Source organism: Lactuca saligna, chromosome 5 (genome assembly GCF_052625555.1).
Source record: "Lactuca saligna cultivar CGN05327 chromosome 5, ASM5262555v1, whole genome shotgun sequence".
Lineage (NCBI taxonomy): Eukaryota > Viridiplantae > Streptophyta > Magnoliopsida > Asterales > Asteraceae > Lactuca > Lactuca saligna.
In genome coordinates, this window is record NC_136421.1 from 268,706,180 (window position 1) to 268,732,852 (window position 26,673).

The 26,673-nt window shown below is 35.4% G+C and overlaps 1 pseudogene; it reads right to left on the reverse strand.

Moving 5' to 3' along the window:
- Nucleotides 1-17,043: 17,043 nt before the first annotated feature.
- Nucleotides 17,044-18,650, reverse strand: LOC145046644 (uncharacterized; annotated as a pseudogene).
- Nucleotides 18,651-26,673: the final 8,023 nt, after the last annotated feature.

Consider the following 26,673-nt stretch of genomic DNA (forward strand, 5'->3'; position numbering starts at 1 on the left):
GACCATAAAGTTCTTGAATGAGGAAAAAGAAAGGAATAGAGAGAGTGCTTCAGGTCTATCAACAGGGGCACATGTTTCATCACATTCCAAACCTTCTAGTTGAAAAAAAATCCTTGGGACAAAAGTCTTGCCTTGATTCACATAATAATTCCATTTTCATCCATCTTGTTCTTAAACACTCACTGATTACCAATAATGGTCCTTCCTTGAGGCCTGGGAACTGGAGTCTATACACGATAACATTCAAACTCATTCAGCTCATCTTGAATAACTTTGATTCAGTCAACTTCTTTAAAAGCATCAACAAAATTCTTTGGTTTAATCATCAAGACAAAATTCATGAACATGCAAAAGTAATTATTGACTCTGCAGTGAGTGAGAATCCCATAATTGACATTTCCAATGATTTAAGATTCAGGATGATCTCGCAAAATTCTAGGATTAGTATTTTGATTCACATTATTCGGAACTAAATTTTCCTAATTTAAGAAGTTGGATGGCTCAACTTCTTTAGAGACGACAACCTAATCTTCAGAGCCAGAATGGGAATTGGTAATTTCATCCATATTAGGAACAACATGCTTATTGACATCTAGCATAAACTCAGGAACATGGTCTAATTGAATGAGAGTGAGCTCATTTAGAATAGAAGATAGATGATCCATCCAATCATGGATGAATGAATATTCATCTATTGTACGTAATCAGTTTCCTTAACATTTTGCCTTAATATATTAAATACCCATAAAGCCTTTGACACACTAGAGTACCCCAGAAACACTCCTTCGTTAGCTTTAGGTTTGAACTTTGAGTGATGATCTATTTGATTCAAAATGTAGCAGACACACCCAAACACATGAAAGTAAGAAGTGTCAAGTTTTCTCTCCTTAATAAGCTCATAAGCATTTTCCCATGTCGCTCTACAATGATGGAACGATTTTGAGTGTAACAAGTTGTGTTGATAGCTTCAACCCAAAAGGATATAGGGAGACCAACTTCAGCAACCATAGTTCGCATAACTTTAATGAGAGTCCGATTTCATATTTCAGCAATTCCGATTTGTTGGGGGGGGGGGGGGGGGGGTCTAACAGCAAATAAATTTTGAGAAATTCCTTAATTTCAACAAAAATCATTAAGGGGAATTTCTGAATTCAGTGTCATGATCACCACATAATTTCTTGAGTTTATGGTCCTAAAGAACTTCCCATTGCTTGATGAGTGATATGATTTCATCAGCAGCATGACATTTTTTTTCTAAAAAAGATCACCTATGTAAATCTCGGATATTTAACTACAATGACAAGGATGAACTTCTTTCCAGATCTCGACTTAATTAGAATCGGTCCAAATAGATCCATATGGAGGGGATGAAACGGTTTGGTGATGGAGGAACATGACTTTGGCATGAAGTACGACTTGATTTTATTTCCTTTTTCACACACTGAGCATACTTTATCTTTAATATATTGTATCTTAGGAATTCCTAACACAAGCTGATTCCTAGGAATATTTGATATGTCCTTGAAGTTCAAATGAGATAGTCTATTGTATCACAACCAGTTCAGATAAGGTTGAGAATGAGAGAAGAAGTGATGTCGAAGAGAATTGTTAACAGAAAACATGTCCAGAACATAGATGTCTTTCTATCGATTTGCAGTCAGTACAATGGCATTCTTTTGATCAACAGTTTTTCCTTCCTTCTTGTTGAAATGAACTTCATAGTCAGTGTCACACAGTTGGCTAATTGGTTTGCGATTGTTCTGAAGACCTTTTACGTATGAAACAATCTTGAACAAAATAGAGTTGCATTTAATAGTGGGTTATCCCTTTTTAGCTCCTTTTCCATTGTGTCCGTATATAATAGTTGGACCATCCTTTTTTATGAACTCATCCAGAAGTGAGTTAAATCCTGTCATATGTCTTGAACAACCACTATCTAAGCACTAAATATGTCCTTGACCTTGAAAAACAAAAATATACAATTAGTATACACTGACCCGTTTTGCAATCGGTCACTTAAGAGAATATGATAACAGGCATCATGGAGACAATTTAATCACTTTCCCTTTTTGATCCACTTACTATTATTTTGATTCAAGATGTTGTCAGTGCAAACAAAGCTTTTTTAAATGTAAATTTGCTGACTATGTGAGAAGCATCACCACGTCGATAACAAACTCTTGTTCCAAAATTCTTTCTTTTAACATTGGAACTATGATTTCTTTTAACAACAAAACTTGAGGAATCTTTATCATTAGATTTGAAAACTTTTTCTTTAGTTCAAGACCAAGGAGTGCCATCCATGATGTACTCAGATGTCACTCAGTCATAAGACACATACAAGATGGATGAATCATCTGAAGTAGAGAACTTTGATTGACCTACATATTCAATTTTTCTAATAGAGAACTCAGGATACATGTAGAGAATTTAGTTTACAAAATGAACTTCACCATTGGAGATGGGAAGTTTCAACAATATCGTAGTGGAGGGAAAACATACTCATGATAAGGAGGATAAAGAGAAACGTCAAGTGTAGATAAACGAGATATACATTTGGTATTACTATTTGAGTCAGTAGTACAATAATTATCAATTAGAGTTTGATTTATGTAATAGATACTAACAAATCTAGTTTTAAAATATTTCTTGAGACTATCAATGTTACAAAAAGTTTGTTTAGTCTTAACTTTTTTGAATAAGGAACAACACCCTCAATATTACAACCAAAGATTTTCTCACACTAATCAGGAATTTGATCATTAATAACTCTCGTGACATTATAGTGGGAAGAAGCCTAGTTATTTAAAATAATCTTAATGACTCTTGCATGATCAACATCTTTTTCTTTTCAACATAAAGAAAATTATTCGTCAATGAGATACAAGAGTTTTCCTTCTTTTTTTTAAAGAAAGGGATTTCCCAGAAAAGAGAATTTTTCTTTACGTTTTTCAAGTTCTTTCTCTTCCTTGTTGTATCTCAGCACAAAATTTCACTTTAGTCCACTACCAGATGCATTATCACTGGTGAATTGATGCTAGAGACAATGGGACCCATGTTAATGACATCAAGCATGTCGTAACCCATGATCTCGAGAACATTCATAGCCTTTGATTTCTATGCAGTAAAGTTGAGTTCGTCAAAATGATGGATCTTGCCAAAAACAGACGATTAGTGATTAAAAGAGTTCGACATCATAACTTGGGTGAATCGTAAGCTTGCTTTTATACCAATTGAGGATTTGTAGCGATCATATACACTTAAGTATAAATAACAAAGAACAAACAAACAAAACAAAGATTAAACATGAAAACTGAAGAACACGTATAATCACAAAGATACTTTCACTAAGAAAGAAGGGTTCTCACAAAGAGAACAAGGTTACAAAGATGGCACAAAGCATACATTAGGGTTTCACACTAATGTTGATTATATATAATTATAATAACAAAGATCCCTCTATTTAGGGAATGTATACCTATTTACGTAAAGGTTTGATCTTAATCACTAAATTACAGATCGGATATATATTCTATATATACAAAATATAACACCCTAATATACAAAAATTACTTAAATTATGAAGTTCACACCAAGTGCATGCTAACGATGGTAAACTTGGACTGGCGCTGACCCTGACACTGACGTTAGTGATCAGCGTGAAGTGTTTGACTCAGCAGATCATAAGGTGTGACCTTACAAAAATGTTGTCACGTTTTTGACAAATTAAACCTATTTTCAAATTATATCTCAACCATTTAATTTTAGTGATTAGCTGTTAAAATTTGTCCTCACAACCCTTACCAAAATTTTAGTCTTCATCCGATCTAACTTATATATATATATATATATATATATATATATATATATATATATATATATATATATATATATATATATATATATATATATATATATATATTGAAAATGATGGAATCATTCTTAGCTACACATTTATTTTACCGTAAAAACTTAGACGTACCGGCGGAATGGGTAACGGATATACATGTGTTTTCCAACCAAACATATTTCCTTAAAATATGCTAATAATTACATTAATATACACAAAAACATGTTTTTTCTTTTGATTTTATTATTTTTTTTATTTTTAGAATGTTATTTTTATCAAAAAATTATTTTGATTATATCTAAACTCATAATTTTTTATTCTCTATAAATAGACATCCATGTTGATATAGTTTTGAGATAAAATAATTTTTTTTTTTAGAGTTTCAGCTATTGTATTCATAAGTGAATAAAAACGCATCAAGTTTTTATTACAGTACATTTATTATTCACTTATGAATAAAATGTATGCTTAACTTTTTTACAGTTTAAGTATCGTTTATTTATGAATATAACACATTTTAAAGTTTTCTTACCAAAAATATTTTTTTACATAATCTTTCATCACATGTTATGTTTATAAATGAATAAATCGTGTATTAGTTATCGTGATATGTTATATTCATATATTAATAAAACATTTATAAAATTTTTGTTACAATTTATTTGTTACTCATATATAAATAAGTAGCATGTTAAAAAAAGGTGAAGTGTTTTGAAAATTTGAACTACTTATTCATATAAGAATAACAAATGAATTGTAACCAAATTATGATAAATGTGTTCTTTGCATATTAATATAACTTGTGAGGAAAAGTCAATACACCTTTTATTCACATGGGAGTATAACATGTGACGAGAGTTAATGTAAGCAGTAAAGAGTTTATTATATGTTATATTTATATATGAATTATATCTAATCTGTAAAAAAAATTAATCATATTTTTTATTCATAAGTAAATAACGAATGTATTGTACTAAAAATCTGATACATTTTTTATTCACTTATAAATAACAATAACTGAAAATATATTTTTTTTCATTTTATCTTAAAATTATAGCAATCTCCATGTCTAAATGTAGAGAATAAAAAAATCATAAATTTTGGTATATTTAGAATCATTTTTAGATAAAAATAGTTTTCTAAAAACTAAAAAAACGATAAAAAAAAAACTACGTTTTTGTATATATTAAGGTGATAATTAGCATAACTTAAGGAAACATGTTTTGTTGGAAAACACATATATATTCAATTTTCATTTCCGCTGGTACGATGGAGGTTTTTGCGACAAAATAAATGAGTGACTGAGAATGATTCCCCTATTCTCAATCTTTTTTATTTTTCTCAATTGAACTTATATATATATATATATATATATATATATATATATATATATATATATATATATATATATATATATATATATATATATATATATAGGTTCATTTGAGACAATTTTAATTTTGTGAGGCCATGAGAACAAATCTAAAAATAGGTTTAAAATGCAAAATAAATGGAAAAATCCAAAAAAAATCTTTTTTTAAATGTTATTTTCGGAACCTGAATTAACTAAAAAATAATAAAAAAAATCCTGTTTTTTTTTAAAATACGTGAAATATTCTAATAGAATAATACACTTTACATATTCTAAAAAATAATTTTAAAATGCAAAATAAATGAAAAATTCTAAAAATTCTTTTAGTTAAATATTATTTTTGGAACTTGAATTAACTAAAAAAAATCGCGTTTTTTTTTTAAAAAAATACTTGAAATATTCTAATAGAATATTACATTGTACATATTGTAAAAAATAATTTTAAAATGCAAAATAAATAAAAAAATCTAAAAATTCTCTTTTTATATATTATTTTCGGAACTTGAATTAACTAAAAAAAATTAAAAAAAGTAAAAAATTGCGTCTCACGGTCTCACAAAATATATATATATATATATATATATATATATATATATATATATATATATATATATATATATATATATATATATATATATATATATATATATATATATATATATATATATATATATATATATATATATATATATATATATATATATATATATCAGTGGGGATTTTCCGTTAAAAGCATTAACATAATAAGTTTTGTCTTGTGGGTGCAAAAAGAATAATTAGAGCAAAATGTGAATTTTTTAAGGGTTGTTTTAGGTAAATTGGGTTTAAGATGAATTAAACATTAGCCCTACAACGGAATAGTTTTGTAATAAATTTAATAAATACTTTCCAATTCTATTATGATTTTAGTAAATCTCTACTTTCTACAAGTCGATCTGCAACTTTCCGATTCTATAAAAACTATTAAAAACTATTTATTCAAGCTAATAAGCTAAAAACATATTTATCCAAACACCCATTTAGCATATAGTTTCTCATTCATCTTCAACTAAAATATTTTGGACTAATCATATATCAAAATGAAGATATCTCGGAGGAGCATACAAACAAATAATCAGTTGTCCATTTTGATTAGACTTAGGGTTTGAAATTCATGCTAAAATATGAGAAAGTCACTATTTTTGAAATTGGTTAAAACCAATTTTCCAACCTCACGTATGTCGTCAAAAAAAAAAAAAAAAAACCTTGAGCCCCAACCTTTATTGTTAGACCAAATTCATGTTGTAATAAGATGAATTAAATTGGTGATATACCATTGCGTTGCACTTCATTTTCCATCTCCAAAATACCAAACATTAGCCTTACAACGCAATAGTTTTGTAATAAAATAAATTCTTGCCAATTCTTTTATGATTTTAGTAAATCTCTACTTTCTACAAAGTGGATTGAGATCATAGTAATGATTGGATTCAATATTCATCGAAGAATCCAGACTGTACGACCCCCATGCGTCTAGCGAAGTAGAAAACAAACAACATCCAATGTTGGATGTTAATGTTTAATCGTGTTAGCATAAACAATGAATAGAACTATATAGCAATAAACTAGTGGCATTAGTAGTTAGTACCTTTCAGAAAACCACAAGAGAATCTTTGTCTTTTTCTGTCGCTAAAAGATCGCAATTCGCAGCAACCTAGTAATCACACATTGCATCAACACGAATTATGCCATTCGACGATTTAAAAGGAATTGGGAACACGAAAGAACATTTTATTTAAATTCCCTGTATAGAAATTATAAAAAAGAAAATATAAATGACATATCATGAAAACTAAAATTTCAAAATAATAATAATAATTAATCTAAAATATCAAAATAATAGTAAACAATAATACAGTTACACGTACATATGAGACAAATTAAACTACGGCCAATTCATCGAGCCAACAATCCATTAAAGCAGAGTTGATATACTCGCAATAAACAAATAAAATTCAATTATTTATTTAGTTAACAAGATCTAATGATTTGACGATAGCCAAAGAAGTTGACTTCTAAGCGGGTAAGCACAGTTGCATACAGATTTTGCATCGGGTATAACTTGACTAATAGTTTATATGACAAACATAGTTTTTTGGTGTTCACCGGTGGATAATGTTTAAGCTTATTCTTTACTCTACCATTTGATTATCCTACAATTATAATTTGATGCACATATAAAGAAAGTAACATACTTTGAATAAGTACTAAATCAGTATTATGATCACATGCCATACACTCATAGTAAAAAGTACAAGCGATGCCAGCTTTCCGGTTACATGTGCCCACAAGCGAACATAGAAAAGAATTTTATGGGTTCCAGTTAACACATAATCAATAATCAAGTAATCAACATCATCAATGGTGAGTGTATTGTTAGGTGTGTCAAACCCAACAAATGATAGGGTACAACAGACTCCAAATACACTGGTTTAATGCATTAAAAAGTAGTACAAGGCAAGCAGGATTGAACCACAGAGACACGAGGATAAATGTTATACCTCTTTGCATAAGTTATTTTGGTCACAAATGGGGAATTGTTTGCAAAAGTCAAATAATTAAAATAACAATCAACTTTGAAACATGCAGAAAATGAAATAGATTTGTAAACAAGTTGTGAAAGTGCTTCGAGTTCTAGTTCTCAATGTTGTCATTTAGGTTGTATTTGGCGCACCACAGCTAGCGGATAAGCTAGCTTATCTTTCGAACTTTTTTATGTTGTCGTGTTTGGCAAGCCAAAAAGTAGCTTATAAGCTAACGTTTTGAAAAGATACTTAGACTAGGTTTTTAGAAGTTTTTTAAATTTTTTTCCAAATATAACCCTTAATTAATTATAAAAAAATACTCTTAAATGTCCTTTTATGTAATTTTATATATTTCAGTTAGCTTTTCAGGTAGTTTTACCAAACATTATTTTTGATCAGTTAGCTTCTCGGCTTTCGGGTAGCTTTTTATTTAACAGCTAGCTTTTTAACTATCAGGTAGCTTTTCGGCTAGTACGCCAACCATAGCCTTAACCTGATTGCGACTTGATATAATTTGTGGTTGCTATTGTAAGTTCATACTGAAATATATTAACACGCTCTAATACCTCTCGCTTGCCAAATTATCTAACCAAAACACGCTCTTTGACTAGACTTAGCTTTACTAATTCAACATGGTTAAGATTTATCCCTTTGCATGGTCAAGAAGAGCACAAAACCGAACTTTATGTCAACATTGTCACCCTTTTTTTCAAGAACTCATGTATGGATGGATGAGATTGTCCAATCTCTCATTTTTATGACTCTATAACCTCAAAAACACTAGAAGAAGGCATTCCGATGGTCTATACTAGCTCATACTCACAAGGATGAAGATTATTGGGACAAATGTACAAAACACATAAATCCCAGATCTACACACCTTGAGCTTCCCACTTGATTATACAAACACTCTCTTCCTTCAAAGAGTACACAAAACTCTCTAAAGGATCCATAACTCACAAATGGTGACTATGGTTTCAAAGGAACGATATAAGGTCAAGGAGGCTAGTCAAGGGAAGGATTCCAAGAAGTTAGAGCACTTAAATATGGCTTAAAACCTTATGATTATGGTTTTGGTCTGTAGTGGCTACGTCCATCGTAGCATAACCTACATCCACGTAGGTCATTAAACTCGCATTCATAATTCAGCACCTACACCCATTATAGCTTTCATATACCCATCGTTGGGAAAACTTCCCAAGTTCCTATTTAACATCAAACAACCATAACTTATTTGTTCCAACTCCATTTTCAACATTCTTTATCTACACATAAAGGTATTAACGAGCCCCACAATCCTATCTGGTTACTTTTGGCTCAACACATGGCTAACTAATACCATAATCCATGCAAGAAGCCTGAAATACAAATTTTCCCATTTTACTGTTTGGTTCCAGCACACAAATTAAGGGCTTAGCGCTTATAACCAATATTATCAACATTCAATAAGCTCTAAACTTTATTTCCTCAAAGCCCAAAGTCTTTGCATAATCAAATTACGGTCCAAAATCCTGAATTAAGAAACGTCTGAGAAAAAGGTGTTACAAACAACATCCTATCAAGACTCTTGAAGAGTTCCTATATTAATCGAAATCCATTATCAATAAAGCTAGTTTTAGAAAGGAAGTATCAAGAATTTAGAATCTCTCCCAGACGTCTAAACGGCGTGTAATAGAAAGAAAGTATCAAGAATTTAGAATCTGTCTCATTCTCAGCAAACTAACCCATCTTTATGGCCACTCGAAAGTAATTTACTGGCACAATCAATCATTAAACAAGTAGTGGGAGGTGTATTTGCAGATTCTTAAAAATGGGTCGCATCTTCAAGGGCGGTGGGACGACCTCGATGACAACGGATCGAGAAGGGGATTTGAAGATTCCAACTACACCTTCGCTTCTTAAAATTCCAGCAAAGGGTGTTGGTCATCTAGGGAGGATGATGAATTTGAATTTGAATTGTTTTGTGGTTGTTAATGTTTTCTTATTTGGATGTTTGCATGTAAAATATCAATCACCAAAAGATTTGTTTGACTTCTAATCTTGAGGAAAGACAGGGGAGACTGAACATTTTTTAGTCTAACATTCCAATATAGAGAAAAGGTTGGATGGGTCTGGATCAGGAACACCCCTTACCATCTTCACCATCACCCTCGTTCACTGTAGCCACCACCAAACACCCTAATTCTCCTTTTTCCGAACCACCAAACAGCACCTAATACCACCCTTATCCCTCAATTACAACCAACCCTTTATCTCTATTACATCCATCACCCAAGCATTGCAACCACCTTTAATTAGCCATCATTCCCACCTTATACCTCCGTTCACTACCAACATATTCGCACCTTATACATCCATTAAAAACCACCATACCATCACCTTTACCTTTTAAGTTCCTTGCTCCACCCTTATTTCTCCAAAACAAACCCACCATAACGCACCTATTTCCATCCTTTGTCATAAGGCCATAAAAAGCATCCACTTCATCAAACCTAACCACCACCATTATCACCTCAACAACCTAAAAGTCACTTTTGTTTCTCCAATCCATCCACCTTTCACCCAAGTCCAATACTAACATTGAACCTCCACACACATCGACAACCAAGACCATAAGACTTCCCCATCTATAAACTATCAAACCTGTAGAAAACACAAAAAAGAAAGCAGAAGGAAGGGTTAATATTGAATCAAGAATAGTGAATATGGAGGGAATACATTAATTGAAATTAGGTGTGAGGTGAGAAGGGCTTGGTGATTGATTGGAGAATTGCTTCATTCCTGTTGATCGATATTGAATAGGGATAACATACACATATAAGTTTAAGATGTGTATTGGTCTGCGACTTCGGGCATGTGATCTCTTTTATGGGTTGTTTACCCAAAAATTTCAAGAATAGTCCCTATAGTATGGAAAAGAGGATTTTTTTTAAAGATCTTGAAAAGTTGATTTTGTCCTCAAATGCATTACACACATTTAGACTTAATAAAAGAAAAGTGATGGAGTTATCCATAAGGACGATACATTAAAAGTTTTTAAGCGACATGGACCATCCTTGACCAACTAAAACATTAATTGCTAAAATCTATTTTTTGGAAACCATAGAGATCATTTTTGAAGATTTTTCTTTATATAATATATTTTATAAGATTATTTTTTTTTAAAAAAAAGTATAATTTGAAAGTTATCAAAAAAATGAAAAATGATATTAAAAAAATGAAAACTCAACAAAATGAAAAAAATGATATCGAAATTAAAGTGTTGTGGAGAAGATGCCCCTTATGCAAAAGCCTAGTGGGTATGGGTTACACCCTCGATACTATTTTTTGTTACATCGCATGTCATGTCATTCTCCACATCACTTCATTTTCATGTCACTCTTTTTTCTTTTTCTTTTTTATTTTTATTTTTAAGAAATAAATTTTATAAAAACATATCACTTAAAAAATATATTACATGAAATAAAGACATTACAAGAAACTAAAAAATGTTATGATAATTGAAAAACATACAAAGATAATTAATTTAAATTTTGTAACATCCCGTTATGAAAAGTTTCTTATTTCAGAATTTTGGGTTTGAAATGGATTGTTTAAAGGCCTTGAGGTTCAAGGGAATGAGGTTTAGACCTTATTGGATGATGATAATATTGATTAAGTGATTAAAGCCTTCGATTTGTGCTTGGATGAAAGAGGGTAATATGGGAAAAGTAATATTTTAGGCTTATTGTATGGATTAAGGTTTTAGTTCGACATATTAAGTCAAAAGTAATTAGATAGGGTTGTGGGATGGTCAATACCTTTCCATAGATATAAAGATCACCAAAAACATAGTTGAAGCGAAGAAGTTATGGTTGTTCGAAGTTGAGGTGAGTTTGGGTGAAAGTCGTGGCCACAACATGGGGTTCAGCCAAGCCCAAGCCCATTATTATCTTTAGGGTTTTCAATGTATTTAAGCTTAATGTTCTGAATTTTTGGGCATTTTATCAACCTCCAACATGTTTATAACACCATGGGAGAAACCCTAGCCTCCACCTTCAAGAATTGAGCTTCTCATATCTCTTATTTACTCTTTCGGATGCTTTTTATGCTAGTTTAAAGGAGCTTGAAGATCAAGAAGGTTCTTTTGGTTTGAAGGAATAATGCTTCAAGTTTGGACCCATTAAAGGCATTGCATTTCTGGACTATTGTAGGTATAAAGTCTCAATCTTCCTATCTATTTCATTTGGATCTTGTCATTGGTAGTTTTGTTGGCACTCTTGGTCCATTTTGTGAGTGATATTGGATTTGAGTGGACTACAACATCTTTTGGATAAATTTGAATGCATCTTGGACCTCTTGGACTAGGAAAGTAGTGATCTTTTTCCTTCCCTTACAGCCATGCAAGTTATTGTGGCCCATTAGGCCAATTTGGTGTATTAAAGGTTAGATCTTGGAATATTGTGGTATTTTTATGGAAAAAGTTGGGAACATTATCAATTTAGATAGGTTATTGATTCAGATCTAATATCTGGAGACTTGGAATTAATAGATTAAGTTGAGAAACATGCATTTTGGGTCACATTGAGACATAAAATCTAGATCTTGGTGGTTTGGACCTTCCTGATGGATAAATTTAGAAACTTTGTCCATTAAGACATTGGAAAGAAACAGATCTAAGAAATCGAGCTCTTGAAATTAAGATAAAATGGATTAAGCTCGTTTGAGTTAGTCAAATTGGTCCTCACAGCGTGGCCTTAGGCTGTCACGACGTGGCAACTGGGGAGTCAGTGACTATTTTGGCGTTTTGTGCCCATGACATGGCCAAGGAAGGCCAAAAAGTGTAGGGTTGTTGATTGACTATTTTGACTTTGACTTTGATTGTTGGCTTTTTGACTAGTTTGAATTTTGGTCAAACTGGGTAGAAGTGAATATATAGATAAGGCGTTGTCTTGGCTTAGTTTTAGGAAGTTTAGGTTGTTTGTATTGTTGTTGAGGTAGCTGTGGATCTTAAGTTACGTTGTTCAAGTAAGTTTTCCTCATTGTACTTGTGGGTCGAAGGCACCAATGTCAGCCCAGTAGATTGCATATTTTGGTTTGGAATATTGCTATGTTATAGTGATCTATTAATATCTACATGATTATTTAGTTGTTGTTTTGTGTTTTATCTATTATATATGTCAACATAGTATGGTTGGGTTAAGACTATACTCCTTTGTGATACCAGTCAATAAACCCAGGGCAATCCAACCCGAAGGATGTGGGCCAAGGGTAATCCAACCGGGAGGTTGTGGACCTAACATGTATTAGGAAATGCAACCGAAAGGTTGTGGACCAAAGGCAATCCAACTGAGAAGTTGTAGGCTAGGGGTAATCCAACCAAGAAGTTATGGACCCAATATGTATTAAGCAATCCAACCAAAAGGTTGTGGGATAGGGCAATCCAACCAGATGGTTGTGGGCTAGGCGTAATCCAACCAGGAAGTTGTAGACCTAGTATGTGTTTTGTAAATGATCGGTTGTGTGGTATTTGGGAGAACTCACTAAGCTTTGGTTTACAATTTAAGCTTTATGTTTCAAGTACTTCAGATGATCGAGGAAAATCAAAGGTATGGTCGTGCACATCCATTTTGTTTTTTGATTTTGGATTTTGGGATACTTTCATTTGTGATTATTACTATTAGGGACAATGTTCGGTAACTAATTATGGGTTTTGGTTGAATTTTAAAAATAAAAATTTTCCTTGATTCTTAGGATGTTAGAAGTTGGTATCAGAGCCCTAGTCTGACTGAATAGAATGAGCATTCGTGTGAATCCATACACAAGTTACGGATCGGCAAAAAAACTCAAAATAATTTCCAAAATAGTTTTCAAAAGTAGTTTTCAGATAGTTTTCTAAATTGTTTACAAGGATAACCGAGAAGGATGAGCTCTTTACCATCAGCTAGAGTAAGAAAGTATACCTAAGTTACCTAACTATTATTTTCTTATGATGATTATGATAGAAATACATGCTAGTTGTAGGGTAGGGATCTTCAAGAATTTCATGATAGAATTGGCTGAATTTTGATGCTTTATTCCTTATAGAGATTTCCACACGAATGCTACTAGCTTTGTGCTTTGTAGGACTCATCCGTATGCGAATTAACTACTAAATAAATATGTTAAGTCACATGCTACAAAGGTTAAATAATCTTAGAGTGAAGGATTTGGTCCTATTGTGCAGCTCTTGTTTGAGTCCAACCGTTGTAGGCTAAGCCTTTTAATCTACGATTATATAAGTTATGTTGCATGTGACTGTATTAATGAAGTAGTTATCTAGCACAAATGAGGGTCTTTCGGCAGCTTATGGTAGGTTGAGGTGAGGATCCTAGGATAGTCTAGGAAGTGTATAGTACATGTGATACGCTGTTTAGAAGATTCGGGATGGTTCTTGAGGAAAGTATGGATAGGTGTGAAAGGTAGTATTGGGCCGATACTATAGGATGCATCAGATCCATACTCGAATTGAGGGAAATCACGAGGCTTCTAAGGAGCTGGTTGAGGGTAGATAGCATGGTTTGATCCCATGATTCTTTGTCGTGATTCTATATTTGTCAATCTTTTGGATATGGTTGTCCATGCGATGGATGTGTCTAGTGATTTTTTGGGCTACTCATTATAATCTACTTTGAAGTAATAAAGAGGAATTATTTGAATATTATGTGAATCATATGACTTTATGTGCATTATACTCATTTATAAGATATAATAAGTTAAGAATAAACAATTTGCATAAAAAATACAATAATAGATAGATCCAATATCTATGAAGAAAGTTGTAGTGGTCGTGACAAGGATTCCGGAGATTTAACAAACGCTGAAAGCTGACTTATAATGAAGAAGTTACGATCTGTCAAAGGTTCGCGACAAAACCGACACGACGCTGTGTGACAAAAAAAGTGAATTTACGATAAAGTAATTTTTAGCCTTAACGATATAACCGACAGTTGTGGTATACGTAAAACTGAGAGTGTGCATAAAAAGAACGCACTAATCTGAATTCAAATGAGGAAGTTATGATTTTTCTAATATTGGGCATAACAGTATGCAACCCGGGATTTGAATTTTAGATCGATCAGTTTTTAGCCGACACAACCTAAATGAGAATTGAAGATATCGTTAATAGGATCTCAACGATAAAAAGACAAACAAAAACGGACGTCGGATGACAAAGTTATGAATTTTTTAACAAACTTTACCTATCCAGGCGTGTTAAAATATACATTTAAAAATAAATTCAAGATTAGTCAAGGTAGTCTAAATGAAAGTTGTAGAGTATCTCTCCACCTGTGCACGAATATAAAGAACGTCGAAAATGAAGGTCGTATGCGAAAGATACAAAATTTAAAAGTTGGAAAAGGCTATTGTGAGGGAACATGTGTATGCCCTGTGTACACAAAAGGAACTCCCTATGGTCTCGCATACTTGGCCTAGAAGAGTACCACGTCGCCCCATTCGAACTCCAACACATGCCCCCTGGTAAGCAAAGCATAGTCCTCATACGCGCAGCATATAGATACACACAACATACCTGCGAGGAGCGCCCAAGATACCGAGGACCAGGCCTCTTATAAATACCATGCGAGTGTTGCCATTAAATCCCATACCATAACCCTTCTCTCTCTCTCTCTCTCTCTCTCTTTTTATATCTCTGTCTAACATCTCTCTAAACCTCCCCCCAACCTCTGTACTAACCAAGTGCTCATAGGCGAGTCCCAACGCTATAAAGCTCCGAGAAGAAGAGCTTTTCGGCTCAAAAGTTCTTCCCCTGTCGAGCCCGGTTCCTAGCCAAACCTCCCAGTAAGTGAGTTATGCTTACCCTACTTTAAGTATAGCTTATGTTTAAGTTTATTATCATTAATAAGAACATTATCATTAATATAATATTATATTATATTATATTATATATATATATATATATATATATATATATAATATAATATACTAAGTGTTATTATAATACATTTTAACTACTTGCGGTCAAGGTTGGAAAAAACGCTCGACGGTAGCTCGGCGGTGGACTAGGGTCAATGGATTAATTGTCTAGGCGAGGATTAATCGGGGACCATTAATTATTAAGAAAATTATTTAAAAATTAATAAGTCTAACTTTATTCCTAATAATATAAGTAAATAAGCAAAAAAGTTTAATAACTAGTTCAACAAACACAACAAATTATCATCCAAAATAAACATAAAAGGCCATCCGACTCATAATGAGTTCAACAAGCATACCATATTATCCTACAACAAAGTCCATAATAAGTTTAAGTAGCACAAAACAAAAACATATTTTCTTCTAATCTTCACCGCATACTTCCATTATTTGAACCCCATCCGACTCATATTCGTCTTCTTCTAGCACTTCCTCCTCACTTTCGGACTCAAAATCTTCATCGGAAAGTTCCCACATTCTTAAACTTTCTCGGGGAGCTTCAATATCATCGGTTGCTAGAGCTTCATTAACCGTTTCGGGGTATTCTTCGACTACATCATGATTATCACAATCACCAATCCATTCTTGAGCCGAGTGTGAATGATTTGCTAATAGCACTTCCATAGTTCTATCTTTTCTCTTTTTTTTGTTTTCCCATTAAATTAGCATTGAATTGAACATAAACAAGATTGTTCAATTTGCTTGTCTCCAATCTATTTCGTTTTGTTTTTTGTGTATGTACCTAGAAATATGAACACAACAAAGAGTTGAAATGTGATTAATATTTAAATTTTATAAAATATAAATTTAATACTTTATGTTACTAACCCCCTCAAACGTGCTCTAATCTTCACCGCATACTTCCATTAGTTAAAGAAAAAATCCTCATTGCAATCTTTGTCAAATGAGGAGTTGTGCCACCAAATAGTCCCCACCAACTAGCTATAATTTTTGAAACAAAAACACATTATTAATCGATAAATATAAAAAATTTATAAAATAGTTAACTAAAAATAAAATGAATTACCTGGATCGAACTCGGCATCGTTCACCGCACAATGTTTAATTGCAAGATCGCAACCAAATCTATCAACTTTTTTCTTGTACTTTGGCAAGTCAATAGTCACGACTTGCCTTTGCATCTCGAAATTTCCACGAAGTATTCTCAAGAACGCCATTCATTATATGGGGATCATATTGGATATTTGGATCCATATAATGATAATACGGATTCAAAAGATACGACGTTAAATGCAAACTTGAATCTAGATGACCTTTCATTTTTTTTTTGTCTATGATATCTATAATAGGCTTGTAAGCTTTCTCGTTACCACCCAATGATTTGATAATTTCTTCTTTTGCACCTTTAATCTCTCCGTAAACAAAACCCATTGAGGGCTTCCAATCCGCATCAACCATTGAAGGACTTTCACCAAAGGAGAGAACACCTTTAAACATTGTGTCACATCGGACCAAAATTGGACACTTGACACCGTTTTATACGAGGCAATCCCTTTAGGCTTACTGGAAAATTTACATTCCTCCCATTGGGTGCTAGAAAACATATGTCTTAGTTGCTCCTTTTTTTCAGCCAAACTTTGTAATGTTAGGAAGGCGGAAGCAAATCTTGTGACTCCCGATCGGATAATTTCCCTTTTGTTGGTGTAGCTTCTCATCATCGCCAAGGTTTTGTGGTGAGCGTAAATGAATATGGTTAGTTTCTTTGCTTGATCTAGGATTTTTTTAAACCTTAGGAGTGCTCCGATACCTTGAAGAAATAAACACAATTAATTAACAAAATATAGTAGAAAATAAACATTCTAAAACGAAATAAAGTAATAAATATAATAAATACAACAAGTAAAAAAAAATAATGTACAAACCTTCAAGCATAAGGTTAATTGTATGTGTTGCACATGATGTCCAAAAAATAGATGGTCTTTTCTCTTTTAGCAACTTTGCCGCCCCCATGTTATTTGTGGCATTATCGGTCACAACTTGAACAAGATGCTCGTGACCAACTTGTTGAATGCAAGAATCCACATACTCAAATATGTTTTGGCTTGTATGTGCTTCGTTGGAAAAATATTTTGAAGATAAAAACAGTACCCATCTTCGAATTAACACATAAATTCATAATGCTCCTCCTCTTTCAATCGGACCAAGCATCTGTCATAATCGAGCATCCATCCTCTTTCCATTCTTGTTCGGTTTTTTTCAACAACTTTTTTGTTCGTTCAAGCTCATGCTTTAAAAGTGTGTCACTCAAAGCATATCTACTAGGAGGTGGAAGCCCGGTTCCAAATTGTCCAACAACCTCCAACATCATTTTGAAGCTATCCCTTTCAAATGCATGAAAAGGAATCGCACTCTCATATGCCCATCTACTAATGTATTTATGGACCGTTAATATTCTTTCTTTCCGGACAACATTGTTAAGATCAACATTTTTTCCTTTTCTTGCATTCAATGCTTCTTCGGGGTTTATTATGTTTGCAAAACAATCCATGGGGCCTATAACATTTGGTGCTTTCAATCCCAAAGAAGCTTCTACTCTATCCACGCTATCATTAAATTCTTGTCTCACCTCTGATCTTAAGTCCTCATCTTGCATTTGTTTAGCTTTCTTTTTTAACTTCCCTTCATTAATATAATTTCGACATTTCAATTGATCATCTTTTGTAGAATTTGGACATGAAGATACGTTCCCCTTCACATGAGCAATATGTTGTTTCATTCTAGTAATCCCCCCGCCAAACGTTTTTCCACACAATTTACATTTTAATCTATCCAAATTGCTTTTATCCGGGATAAAACCATATTCCCAACCAACATCATCTGAATTCCGTTTATGTGCATCCGCGGCGGTTGATCCGACAAATGGTGTAGTTGAAGCATTAGAAGTCATTGATTGTCAACTGTAATCATAATCATCACATTAACACATTAATGGTTATCAATCAACCAAACACCTTACAATTGCTCAACATATCTTTACATATTCATGTTAAATGCTAAAGTGTTAGAAAAAAACTTAACGTGTTCATATTAGTTCTAAAACAAATTAACATGTTCATATTAGTTCTAAAACAGATTAACATGTTCATATTAGTTCTAAAACATATTCAAAATATGCATGTTAAACAGATTAGAGCTACAAACAAAGTAACTAACACAACAAATTAAACAGATTGGAGCTGAAAACTTGAACTAGAAACATATAAGATTCCAAAGATGCTTAAACATATTCATCAGATTACAGATTACTTAATCTCAAATAACACAACAAATTCAACAGTTGGAAAATAAGACAACATATTAACAGTTGGAAAAATGCTTAAACAGATTAAACAGCTAGAATACGCTTGAAGCCTTAAACTAAAAAATTGATCTCAAATAACACAACAGATTCAACAGTTGGAAAATAAGACAACATATTAACACAAATACACAACTAATAAAAAATATGCTTGAAGCCTTGAACTAAAAAATTGAATCCAAAATGTAACATATGGATTTCTAGAAATTGCAATTGGTGCAGCAAATAGAAGAATGAGAAGTGGAGACGGGATACTAACCTGAAGGAGAAGTCTTCGGACGAACAACAAGCGTTGAACAAAGAACAGAAGGCATCGAAGCCTCTCACAGAGCTTTAGCAGGCGACGATGCTCGAACGAACGCAATATGCTTCAGTCTAACTTCCGATGAGCAAGATGGCAGCGTCCTTAGAAGAAGAGACCGACGTCGTAATTGGCGAAGAACTTGGCGTCGTTCGTTCTTGAGTCCGACACAGAGAGATTTCAAAAAGAAAAAAAGATTGAATGCGATGGAATGGGGAAAATCAGATGGAACCCTACCACAATTTTTACATTTTGAATATTTTAGCTCGTGAAAGTTTTTAAATCCCGTTGACCCGCATTGACCGATAATCACGCCTAGACCCGCCTACATCCGATAATATCCGACTTTGACCGGTTTTGACCAGGTTCGATTAGAGAGGCCGATTACCTATAAACGTTATCAGTGGAGGATCGCCAAGCGCCTAGGCATCGATTAATCGGCCGCCTAGGCCAATATTTACAACACTGCTTGCGGTACAGAATCTGGTTTGAAGGGTCACATAGGGTTGTTGGATTTCAGAAGTGTTATAATGTTAAAATGGTCCTGTCCTCCGTTGTTTCATGTTAGGCCCCTGTCTGTAGATAGTGGTTAAAAAGTATTGTTTAACACTTATAAAACAAAATCGCACGTAATTAGTAGCAATAAAATATTAGACTAAATCTAGTGATAATAATACTAGGTTTCGCCAAAGGAAAATAAATTATTTGAAGCAAAGCACTACCTGAGTTTGGAATCATCACTTTAACAAGTGAGTGCATAGTTACTTTCATCTTACATTTAGATATCAAGTATTTAATATAAATTACATGCTATGTGCTCATATTATTTTGGTTGATGATATCTATGCTGGATGAATGATTTATACATGTTTTAAATCATTTAAACTATATATGTATTTTATATCTCTGAATATGTTGGGTAGAACACGGGTAGATGAAATAGTTGATGTGTGATGAAATAAAATCATGAGATGCCTCGATGTTTAAGCTGACTTAGTCATCTAGCATAGTATAGATGGCGACCACAGACTATTCTAGACAGTCTAGTATAACGCTAGCAGGCTCGCAACTTGTAGGTGTTTGTGAACGACGTGTTCACCAGTGTACTCCATCCCCATCATGGTTGCCTTACTAAAACATATTGTTGAGGAATACCCTAAGCAGTATTGTCATCCCGATGACGATCCTTAAGCTAGGTCCTTGAATTTAAATGCTTTAGGGACAGAAAGTGAGGATAATGGGAATGGGTAATCGGGTTGATTGACATGATGACATTAATAAACTTATTTATTATGGGTTAAAAACCCTATGTGCTCACCAGGTCAAGCTTGACCCACTCCATTTCTTGTATACAGGTAGTGACATAAGAGCATAGATGCGATGATGTGATGATGGATTTTGGATTGTAGGCCAGTAGAAATAAATAGATGCTGTAAGGCCTATGGTATTTCTGCTTATGCTTTTGATATGTATTGACAATGACATCCCAAGGTTTTTAATATAACGAAAATATATTTCTTCGGAAATGCTTTGATAAATTATTTAACATATTTTTTGGAAAAAATTCCGCAACATATTTCTATAAAAGGATACTCTGATTTTCAAATAAAGCATAAACAAAGTGGTCTTTTATGGCAGTAAAATTGAGGATGTCACACGATAGACTTGCTTGAGGTACTTCTAGTTGAGTCGCGAGAGTTAAGAAGGATGTGATTTTTATGATCGGCTCGAGGATTGTATCCAGAGGCTGAGTGATTGGCAGATGGATTGGGATGTCAGTATCCATGACAGGGGTTACGTTCTTCCAGCTTCCCATTTTTGAAAGAAAGAGGGAACATGTATGTGATTTTTTGAATTGGGATGTAGACCCAACATGGGGCTAGATAGTTGCAGCTTTTGATAGCAAGTATGGTAGTATGGGAATGCACATGAGAATTCATGTGGTAAGGGTGCTTTGAGATACGATCAAGGGTATGCTTTATTTGAATATAGGCGGGTTAGGTGCTAGTCCAATTTTATAGATTAAGGATCGGTGCTATTAACAGACTGTCAGAATTATTTCTTAGGCATCTACATGGGATTTGTTGAGTTAGGGGCGGTTATACCTGGGAAGTTCCCGGGATTTCCATCTAAGATTCATAGTCTCTTTGAGCTTGCTTGATTCTTTTCTGGAAGATCATCTTGTGTTGGGATATACATGCCAAGAGCTAGGGTTGTAATTTGAAGGGAAAAGGTTTTTATTTCCTTGCCCTCCTTAAATGAAACTCAAGAACATATTTCATTGTCTTTAAACTTTTCCCTCCTAAAAAAACTCGAGAACACAACTTTCTTTTCCTTTCCTCTCATTTCTATTCTCAGAAAACTCGAGAACATGATGTAAGTAAAATAATAATTCAGTACAGAAGCAAGTGATTAGAAAGTTTTTCGTTGACTTATATTCATGTTATATTGGCATCTAAAACAACTAATATCCTAACATTAAGGTAACAACTGTTTTTTGGATTGATCAGCTAAGCTTTAAGGATTTTCATATTAAGGTTTTGGAAAAAACATAATTTATGGCATGGGTGAGAAGGGACCATGATGCGGACATGTCATTTAAGTAGCAACGCGGTCATGTATGGACCTCGATGCAGTTGCAGCTGGGATTAAAACCTTTGATCTCAAACCTTGGGCTTTATATAATGGTGTTGACTTTTAGGTTTTTCTCATATCATCATCCTCCAAGTGTATTATAGAGAACCCTGGCCTTTTTTGTATCCATTTGTGAAATTCAAGCTTGCGGTGAGTGTTTGGTAAAGAAAGAAGCATTTGGTGTTGTTCAATGTGACTTTAGCATCTGGATCATGCTCATGAAGCATTTGGAGCACTTAGATCATAATAGAGCACTTGGGGTTCATAAAGCATGTGACAAAGGAATGGATCATTAGATAAAGGAACAAATCAAGTGACAAAGGAGAAGATCTTCAACGTAGAGTGGCTTGTAGAAACTTAGAGTGTCTTGGAGCAACTTGGATTAGTTTGGAGCAACTTGTAGTACTTGGAGCACTTAGAGCAATATGAAGCAACATGTTGCTCCATGAGTATGGATGTTGCACCAAGCATACAGGATGTTGCGTCATGGGGTTATATCTTGCTCCATTCATGAAGGTCTTGGGCCAAGAGGAAAAGGGTTGTGCCAAAGGAATGGATGTTGCACCATGAGGGAGTGAGTTGTACCAAGAGGTTGATGTTGCACCATCAAGGAGTGGATTTGCACCAAGGAAGAGAAGTTGTGCCATATTGAGGAGAAGTTGTGCCATCGTCATGAGATGTTGTGCCATCATGGACCATCTTGGTACATGATACACCATCTCGATTCCTTTGTTGTGCCATGTTGATCCATGGTTGGCTAGAAGATGATCATACTCAAGAAATACACCATGTTGTGCCACCATGATAGATGTTGGGCCATTAGTGTTCATGATACACCACATGTGCATCATGATGCTCCACTATGGTCAAGGTATCCCATCATGTGTGTTGTTGATACTCATAGGTTGTATGACATGGAAGAATGCTCCTGAGGATGTTGCATGGCGGATTGTGATTGGTTGACACCTTTCATTAGTTTATAGGCCAATGGGCTTGGCCCACTAGGGCTGTAGATTTGATCCTTCAAGTATATATAAGGATATATATAGGCCAATGGGCTTGTGGCACCATGATAGATTTGACACCATAGATGTATGTCACCTTGACCGAACCATGTAAATATCGTGTCTTGTGTGCTTATAGTTTTGTAGTTATCCGCTTTACTTCCTAACTTGTGCCTTATGGAGTCTATTTTAGAGAAAATCCAATCTTCTACATTGTCTTTGGACCATTGTAAGCTTTGAAATATTGTAACAGCCGGATTTTATCAGGTATCTTGTTTGTTGTATTTTGTTGTTTTGTGAGGGGGACTCGGCGAGTTGGAGCTCAGACTCGCCGAGTAGGGACGCGGATTTGGACACAGGATCGCGCCTGGACTCGACGAGTCCAGGATATGGACTCGGCGAGTCAGCGCTGTGTAATGAAACCCTAATTTCTCGGGTTTGAGACTTATTTAAAGGGCCTAATGGCCGTCATTTGTGCTCACCAGCCCCTTGAGTGAAACCCTAATCGAGTGTGAGCATTGGAGCTAAGTAGGAGGCCATTATTGAACTTGGAGGTGCCATTGTTGCAAGGAAAGGAGAAGAGCTAGCCAAGGGAAAGCAAGAAGGAGCCACTTCTGTGGGTTTGGAGTCCAGAGCATCACTTTTGTGGTAATAAATCCGAGTTACCTTCTTCTTGTTGTTGTTTATCTAGATTTAGGGTTTGTTGAACCCATTTATGGAAAGATTTGGTGTTCTTTTGGTCCCTTATGAGGTTGGAACCATAGATCTAGACCCTTAGAGGTCCAGAGTGTCCCTTTACCCAAGCTTTTTGGGAATCAATGGAGGCTTTGGATTGGAATCCTCATGCCTTAGGTCAAAAACGCCATTATTGAGTTATAGGGTGTGTTATGAGCACCAAGATAGGAGCTTTACATGATGAATCAGTCGAGGGAGGCCAGATCTATAGTTTTTGGAAGCAGATCTGACCTTATAAGCGAGTTGGAGTGGTTGCATGGCATGGACTCGCCGAGTCTGTTCATCTGACTCGGCGAGTAGCTTGAAGATTGCCTTTGGACTGTTCAGCAAGTGGTCTAATCGAGTCATGGGTAGACTCAGTGAGTTAGGGTGAGTTGGAGAGGGATGACGAGTGGACTGAGTCAAACTTGGACTTGCCGAGTTGTCCTTGAGACTCGGCGAGTTGAGTCGGGGTGCCCTCGCGATTCATTCAGGTGAAACTCGTCGAGTAAAGGGGGGGATACTCGATGTGTAGTAAGAGGATTTCAGAAGGATGGTGAAAACGTCTAGACTCGCCGAGTCGCTAGGGTACTCGCCGAGTCCGGTCAGAGTTGACCGTTGACCGTTGACCAGAGTTGACCTGTGTTGACTCCTTATAGATAGTCAACCTTAGAGGTATAAAGTGTTAATTAGAAACATATAATGTTATAGGAGGATTAGAGCTCGGAGGATCGAGCACGAGGGATTTCCAGGATTCGTGAGATACCGAGATACGCGAGGTGAGTCTTCTCACTATACTATATTACCTTGAGTAGGTAACCTGAGTTATGTGATAGAGTATTGTATGCTATGTATGTTATGTGTTGTACTGCATTATTTCTATGTGATTTATGTAGTGCATGTTTATCAGAGCTAGAACCTGAGGGTTCACAGAGTTTGGGTGCACGGACCCACAGAGTTATAGCCTCGAGTGGCTAATATGTGTTATATGTGGTATTTTGGGGAACTCACTAAGCCTTGTGCCTACAGTGTTTGATGTTATTGTTTCAGGTACTAGTGACGATCGCGGGAAGGCGCCGGCTTGATCCGTACACACACACACTCGAAGTTTTTACATTGTGATCTTGGGATTTTGTATTGACCTATTTTGGATAATTAATATGGTTGTTTGATGAATATTAATTGAATTATGTTTTATAAGAAAATTGAAAATTTTGTTTTGAAATTTACGGTGTTACAAATTGGTATCAGAGCCTTGGTTTGAGGGATTCGGGTACACCTTCGGGAGTATTTGAACTCAAACTGAGGAATTGGAAAGATATTTTCAAAAGAAAACCAAAATTTTCTAAGAGTAAAAGACTTTCTTGAAAAAGAAACAAATTCCAGGAAGAAACGTGTGTACGATTACTCAGCACCCGAACGGTGAATTCCCAAAATACCTTTATATTACGTGATATTAATATTAATATGATGTATCTGCATGCTAGAGTAGGCTAGGTATTGCTAATAGGACTAGAGTGGCATGATTTGTGATGCCTTAGCCTAAGGAGGGGTGAGCTGCTATGAGATGCGGAGAGTGAGTAGGTAGCAACAAGGGGTTTATGAGAGATCTGTTAGAAAGTGGTTTACGCATGATAGAGTACTTGGGAATTGGGATCCGAAGAGGAAGTTTGGGGTGTGTACTGAGACGGTGTGGACAGTAGTATTGGGCCCGTACTACTGAAAGCACCGGGGCAGTACACAGTCCAAATAAGAATCTTGGGATACCAAGAATCAAGGAGGGGTGGATTGTCGGGTGTAAGAGTGTTTGAGTGAATTCTAATTTATCGCATGTTGTATTTCAGAGGTTGATCATGGTGAGAACACGTCATATGCCGGAGCTAGTGAGGAGGAGATTCGACAGATCATTCATGAGGAGGTGGCTGCGGTCATCAGAGCTGAGATACCAGAGATGTTCGGGTCTATTAAGACCATGCTGATTGAGACATTTGACGAGCGTTATGCCGCTCTTTCTGAGGCTGTTGTTGCAGTGGCTACTGCAGCGATCGCTGCGGCGAGACCCCAGGGAGGTGATGCGTCACTGTTTCGGGAGTTCAGCAACACCAAACCACCAGAGTTTGATGGTACACAGGATCCGGTGGCAGCTATGAGGTGGATATCTGATATGGAGGGGTGCTTCTTCACTTGCTCATCCCCTGAGCATTTGAAGGTTCGGTTCGCACTGAACCAGCTTCGCTTGGGAGCGAAGGACTGGTGGAAGTTTGTGACGGCGCATTTCACGCCTACTGAGCTTTCGGCAGTGACCTGGGAGAGGTTCACTACCATGTTCCGAGATGAGTACGTTCCCCAGGTGGAGAGGGAGCATCTGGCACAGGAATTTCTGACCCTCAAGCAGGGTACTGAGTCAGTTACAGCGATCACGAGGATGTTTCATGAGAAGGCGATGTTCTGCCCTGAGCACGTATCCACTGAGCAGGCACGTATGAGCCGCTACCTGAGCATTTTGAGACGGGATATTCGGGAGTTCGCTGCGAACTCCTCGTATCGGACATTTGCTGAGCTTCAGGCAAATGCCCGGAAGAGGGAGATTGAGCTTGAGACTCAGGACAGGGAGGAGGCGGAGTCTCTGGGGAAGGATCGGCGGCCGGCACAGCTTCAGCAGGCAGCCAAGCGGGCCAAGCCCGCTGATCCCAAACCCGGGAGCCAGAAGGGCCGCACTTGCGGGAAGTGCGGCAACGGTCACGATGGAGTCTGTCGAGCAGGGTCTTGCTACAAATGTGGCAAGGAGGGGCATATGGCCAAGGAGTGCCCCAAGGGGTTTGCAGTGTGTTTTCACTGCAACGAGACCGGACACCAGAAGGCGGAGTGTCCGCTGCTGCGTGGAGCGTCTCAGGGATCTGCTCCCGCCGCCATCAGAGCTACAGAGAGTCGGCCCGTGAAGGCCGAGGCACCGAGAGCT